General features: G+C 40.5%; 1 pseudogene; it reads right to left on the reverse strand.

Annotated features, from left to right (window-relative positions):
* Positions 1-4317: 4317 nt before the first annotated feature.
* On the reverse strand, positions 4318-5774 carry LOC116463907 (actin-related protein 2-like; annotated as a pseudogene).
* Between the last annotated feature and the right edge of the window lie 352 nt (positions 5775-6126).

A 6126-nucleotide genomic window follows, 5' to 3' on the forward strand; every position in this document is an offset into this window, starting at 1 on the left:
ATTTAAATTTGTACCGGCATGCTTTGAAATGTGGCTAAGTACCAAGTACCATTATGGTTGCTTCCATCATCACCATCTTTCTTCTAAAAAGAGACCTAGACTTATTTTTCATTACCATAAATACCCGACTTCTGCCACAAAGACAAAAAGACAAGAGTGTGATTTTTACATCACACACTCTTGGAAAAAAATAAGAGTTGTTGTCTTGATGGAAGTTCTAAAGACTAGGTAAAAGATTAAATCACTACGAGGAGCTAGATAATTGCTGTTTTACTAATAAATATTCATTTTCATTTCTATATTGTCTCAAGTTGTGTTAATAATGAAGCAAAAACCTTTATGCAGATAATTTCAAAAAAACTTATTTTTATTTTTTAATTTTTTAATTTTTTTTGACCTTGAAAAAATCTGATTTTATTTTCGGAATGAAAAAGAAGTATTTCATGTTAAACTTAAGACTGTTTAGCTTTCCACTGATATCTCAAGATACTTTCCAGATATTGACAGTACTCAGAACTGTGTAAAAGTTAACCACCAATACCATGTTTTAAATAAAAAAGTTTAAATGTAAGACTAATGTCTTGGGGACATTACTAAATGTATTTCTAAGAAACCCTTCTCAAAGGTCAAAGTATTGGCAATTCTAATTTAAAAATTTAAATTTTTTAATTATTGGAAATTTAACTAACAATAGTTTCAAGAGCTAAGAATCAGATTGCTTTTTAAAACAGATTTTTTTTTTCCTGAGGGATTCATACTTGACAATAACTCCAGTTAAACATAATACTCCACCCAAATCCCAAATTTAAGTGCATTATGTCACCTTGGAATAGTAAAATTATAAAATGGTATTTCTAAATTATCATATTTATACATAATACACCATTTTAACTGTCACGTTTACCAGCAGAATTATGAAATCAAAAACAAATTCTGCATTCAAGGGACAAATGATAAATGTTCTTTCATTGTTTTAAGAGTCCATTCAATTCTTTGTTGTTTTCTACTCCCATATTTTAAAATTATGACCAAAGGACAAAAGACCAAGTCAATCCCATTTCCCTGAACCCAATTGCCATTAGGTACTGGCCCTACATGTGCGTCCTTTAACAAGACCCATTCTCAAAAGCCTGGGGATATTTATATAAGAACTTATTCCAAAGTGACTCTAAGATCCATGTTCCTAAGATCTAGTATGCGCTATTCATGTGTTCTGAGGCATGTCCAGCATGCAGGCAAACTTATCTGTTCATATTGAGGTAAAACAGACAAAAAACACTTAATATTAACAGAAGCTACATAATTAAAACTAACCTTTTGCTGCTTATTTAAGCTAATTATGTATTCTTATTAAACAGAGGCCTCAAGTCAATAATTTCTTTTGATTTTAGTCACTCCAAAATTAAGCCTCTTCTTTCAAAGCCATTATTAGTTTTAAAAAAATGTTTTAAAATAAAGAAAAATATTTTTTTCCAGAACTTTTTGTCAGGCCTCTGAGCCCAAGCTAAGCCATCATATCCCCTGTGACCTGCTCGTACACATCCAGATGGCTGGTTCCTGCCATAACTGATGACATTCCACCACAAAAGAAATTAAAATGGCCGGTCTTTGCCTTAACTGATGACATTATCTTGTGAAATTCCTTCTCCTGGCTTGTCCTGGCTCAAAAAGCTCCCCCACTGAGCACCTTGTGACCCCCACTCCTGCCCGCCAGAGAACAACCCCCCTTTGACTATAATTTTCCTTTACCTACCCAAATCTTATAAAACGGGCCCACCCTTATCTGCCTTCGCTGACTCTCTTTTCAGACTCAGCCCGCCTGCACCCAGGTGAAATAAACAGCCTAGTTGCTCACAGAAAGCCTGTTTGGTGGTCTCTTCACACGGTCGTGAGAGAAACTTGTATTTTGTAATTAGTGTCATGCAATTTCTTTTTATTTTTCAAACTTTGAAATAACTCATGTATGGGTACTATTTGATATTTTTTTCAGAAAGGATTCATAAATAGGATTTTCTGACACTGGCAGGAAAGTCTGCTAACGTTTACAAAATACCAAAGACTCTTCTTTCAAGCTTCAAAGATGGCTGAGAATTTACAGTTATTAGTTTTTCAGTACAAATAAAAAATTTAAATCTTGATTTTTTTGGCCAATATTTTAAACAGTCAAATTAGGTTTCAAATCAAAATAAACAAACAAAACAACTAATGAAAATTACCCAATTAGTCAGGAGATCAAGACCATCCTGGCTAACACAGTGAAACCCTGTCTCTACTAAAAATACACAAAATTAGCCGGGCGTGGTGGTGGGCGCCTGTAGTCCCAGCTACCCAGGAGGCTGAGACAGGAGAATGGTGTGAACCCAGGAGGTGGAGCTTGCAGTGAGTCGAGATCACGCCACTGAACTCCAGCCTGGGCGACAGAGCAAGACTCCGTCTCAAAAAAAAACAAAAAAAAAGAAGTAAAAAAAAAGAAAATTACCCAATTGACAACCGTATTCCAATGTTATTTTTAAACCACCAATTACAACCTACTGCCAGTAATTATCTGTAAGTACCTGCTTGTTTTATTAAGCACTGGTCAGTTATACAAAAGAATAATTTGCAAGAATGATACTTGACAATGGGTTACCTTAATGCTTCCAGAATAAACAGAAGCATTAACAAAACTTTCATGCGCGTCCGTGTAAAGAGACCACCAAACAGGCTTTGTGTGAGCAGCATGGCTGTTTATTTCACCTGGGTGCAGGCGGGCTGAGTCCAAAAAGAGAGTCAGCAAAGGGTGGTGGATTATCATTAGTTCTTATAGGTATTGGGATAGGCGGTGGACTTAGGAGCAATGTTTTGGGGGCAGGGGGTGGATCTCGCAAAGTACATTCTCAGGGGTAGGGAGAATTACAAAGAACCTTCTTAGAAGTGGGGGAGATTACAAAGTACACTGATCAGTTAGGGTGGGGCAGAAACAAATCACAATGGTGGAATGTCATCAGTTAGGCTATTTTTACTTCTTTTGTGGATCTTCAGTTACTTCAGGCCATCTGGATGTATACGTGCAAGTCACAGGGGATGCCATGGCTTGGCTTGGGCTCAGAGGCCTGACAAAAACACCAGATCTTAAGCACTTCTAAATCTGTAATTTGAATTACCCAAAGGATTTTTAAATGTTACTTTTCCATTGAAGGATTGTACGGAGTCTATTCCCAGCTAATGTTGTTGATTTTTAAAAACATAAATTTTCTAAGCCACATAGTACTGGAATACCACACTTGCTTTTTTTATCATATGGAAACAGCTCCAGGCAGAGCACAAGTGGAAGAAAACCTGTCAAATCAAAGTACTCTAAATAAAGTTCCTCTATGTACTCCAGTGAGAAAACCTCAAAAATGAAAATCAGAAGACCACCCACTGTTACCCTCCCCCGCAACAAAACCCACCCAAAACACTTTAGTTCTGAACCTAACATTTCCCTAAGATGTTCACAGGAGAAGCTTTAAGGTACTTAAAGTTGCAGCAGTACAGTTGAAAGCGCCACATTACAGGCTGGGCGCGGTGGCTCACGCTTGTAATCCCAGCACTTTGGGAGGCTGAGGCGGGCGGATCACAAGGTCAGGAGATCGAGACCACGGTGAAACCCCGTCTCTACTAAAAATACAAAAAAATTAGCCAGGCGTGGTGGCGGGCGCCTGTAGTCCCAGCTACTCGGAGAGGCTGAGGCAGGAGAATGGCGTGAACCCGGGAGGCGGAGCTTGCAGTGAGCCGAGATTGCGCCACTGCACTCCAGCCTGGGCGACAGAGCGAGACTCCGTCTCAAAAAAAAAAAAAAAAAAAACAAACAAACAAAAAAAAAAACGAAAGCGCCACATTACAGAGGAAATGCCCTAAAGGGTTCAGCAGCTGCCCACCCATCCCGAACCACCCCCCATCCCAGTAATATGTAAAAGCTCCTGTGGAAATTGTTTTCTTATATTAATAAAGGCATACCACCCAGTGTGCTAAAGACTATGACTAGCAGCATTAGAGCAGTAAAGTGGAAATAGGAAGCCTAGAGGAATATCTAAATGCCCACTTAGAAGAAACAAAGCAGCAGACAGAATCCTTAGCCCTCTAGTCTATGTAGGGAAGCAATTGAGTTAAATTCAGATTTACCCACATTAACAAAAATTTAACAAAGCTTCCCCAAGACACCAGAATAAAACTTGACCTTTCCAGTCAAAGGGCAGAGAAAGGCCTCTTCCATGTCCTGGAGATGAATGAGTTCAAAGATTGGCAATAAAGGAAAAAAGAAAGCATCACGGGTGTGATGGGAACAAGCTTTGGAGTTTATCGAGCAGTCACACCAAGTTTCTCTAGCACACGGACACCCTTTTCTTGATACTCCTGTCGGGTCATCCAAAAGTTTTCTTTGTCTTTCAGGACATCTGCTAGAACTGCACCACCCAGGAATACCATGTGCTTTCTGCTGGGTGGGCCTTCAACGCAGATCTTAAATTTAGAAAGCTTTTCCACATCACCCTTCAAAACTCTTTCTAAGTAAAGCTGTTTAAGTTCTTGTTCCAGCCGTGATGGCAGAGGCCAGGATACATACTAGACCCTCCTGAAAGCACAGTGTGTTTGTAGAATTCAGATCTGGTATCAATGTCAGCCACCTGAATTGTGTTAAAAATGCAATTCAGCAACACCAACTCCTTCAACACTGATCGAGTGAGGCTGAAATAAAGCTTCTGGTGCTTCAAATCTCTCTCTCCAAACTTTGATGATACGTCCATCTAGGAGAGTATAAGATTCAACTAATACTGTGGTTTCTAAGGCCAGTTTCTGCTCTTGCTCAATATTATATCCCACGTAACACAGTTTTTCTTTAATCATGCGAACCGTTTCAAAATCAGCAGAGTGGTTGAAGGCGTATCCTTGCAACAGAAGTAGCTTGATAAGATATCTAATTATATCCCTCCCAGCAATATCCATTCTACTGGTAAGATGAGGGAGAGAAAAGCCTTCATATACTGGGCAAATGTGAGTCACACTATCTCCAGAGTCTACCACTACACCAGTCAATAAACCTTGAGCGTACGAAGCCAGAACTGCCTGGATAGCTACATAGACACCGGAAAACCGGTAAGTTTCAAATATTACCTCTACAATCTTCTCTCTGTTTTGGGTTGGGTTCATAGGAGGTTCTGTGAGTCAGATTTTACAATTTCTGATATCTATATTAAGTTTCTCTGGTCCAAATGTGTAGTCCCACGGTGTTTCATGTCATCCCAATTTTGTACTATGCCATTTTCTATAGAGTACTTAACTTCTAACATTGATCGTAATTCACTTGCCTCATCACCAATCATAAGATCCTTGATTTCTGGCCAGGCGCGGTGGCTCACGCTTGTAATCCCAGCACTTTGGGAGGCCCAGGCGACCACGGTGAAACCCCGTCTCTACTAAAAAATACAAAAAATTAGCCAGGCATGGTGGCGGGCGCCTGTAGTCCCAGCTACTCGGAGAGGCTGAGGCAGGAGAATGGCATGAACCCGGGAGGCGGAGCTTGCAGTGAGCCGAGACTGCGCCACTGCACTCCAGCCTGGGCGACAGAGCGAGACTCTGTCTCAAAAAAAAAAAAAAAGATCCTTGATTTCAATTTTTCCCATTTTGGTGGTTGATCTGATAATAGGTCTTCCAACCAAAGCTGGGAAGATGTGTTCTGGAAAGTTGGAGCCTGCATATCCACACTTCACAAACCCAGTGCTGTTGCACACCACCACCTTCCTGCCCTGGCTGTCCATCGTCCGCCCAGGGAAGAGCTGCTGCCGCCGCACAACCTACAGCCGCCGCCTCCTGGCCATTTTCTCTTCTTCCAAAACTTATTTTTAAATCAGCCATAATAGTAATCAAAGACAGAGAAATGAAGATTTTTAATATTCATAATTTATATTTTAAAACTAACATGCTTCAGGCCGGGCGCGGTGGCTCACGCTTGTAATCCCAGCACTTTGGGAGGCCGAGGCGGGCGGATCACGAGGTCAGGAGATCGAGACCACGGTGAAACCCCGTCTCTACTAAAAATACAAAAAAAATTAGCCGGGCGTAGTGGCGGGCGCCTGTAGTCCCAGCTACTCGGAGAGGCTGAGGCAGGAG

The sequence above is a fragment of the Hylobates moloch genome, unplaced genomic scaffold (genome assembly GCF_009828535.3).
Source record: "Hylobates moloch isolate HMO894 unplaced genomic scaffold, HMol_V3 SCAFFOLD_82, whole genome shotgun sequence".
Lineage (NCBI taxonomy): Eukaryota > Metazoa > Chordata > Mammalia > Primates > Hylobatidae > Hylobates > Hylobates moloch.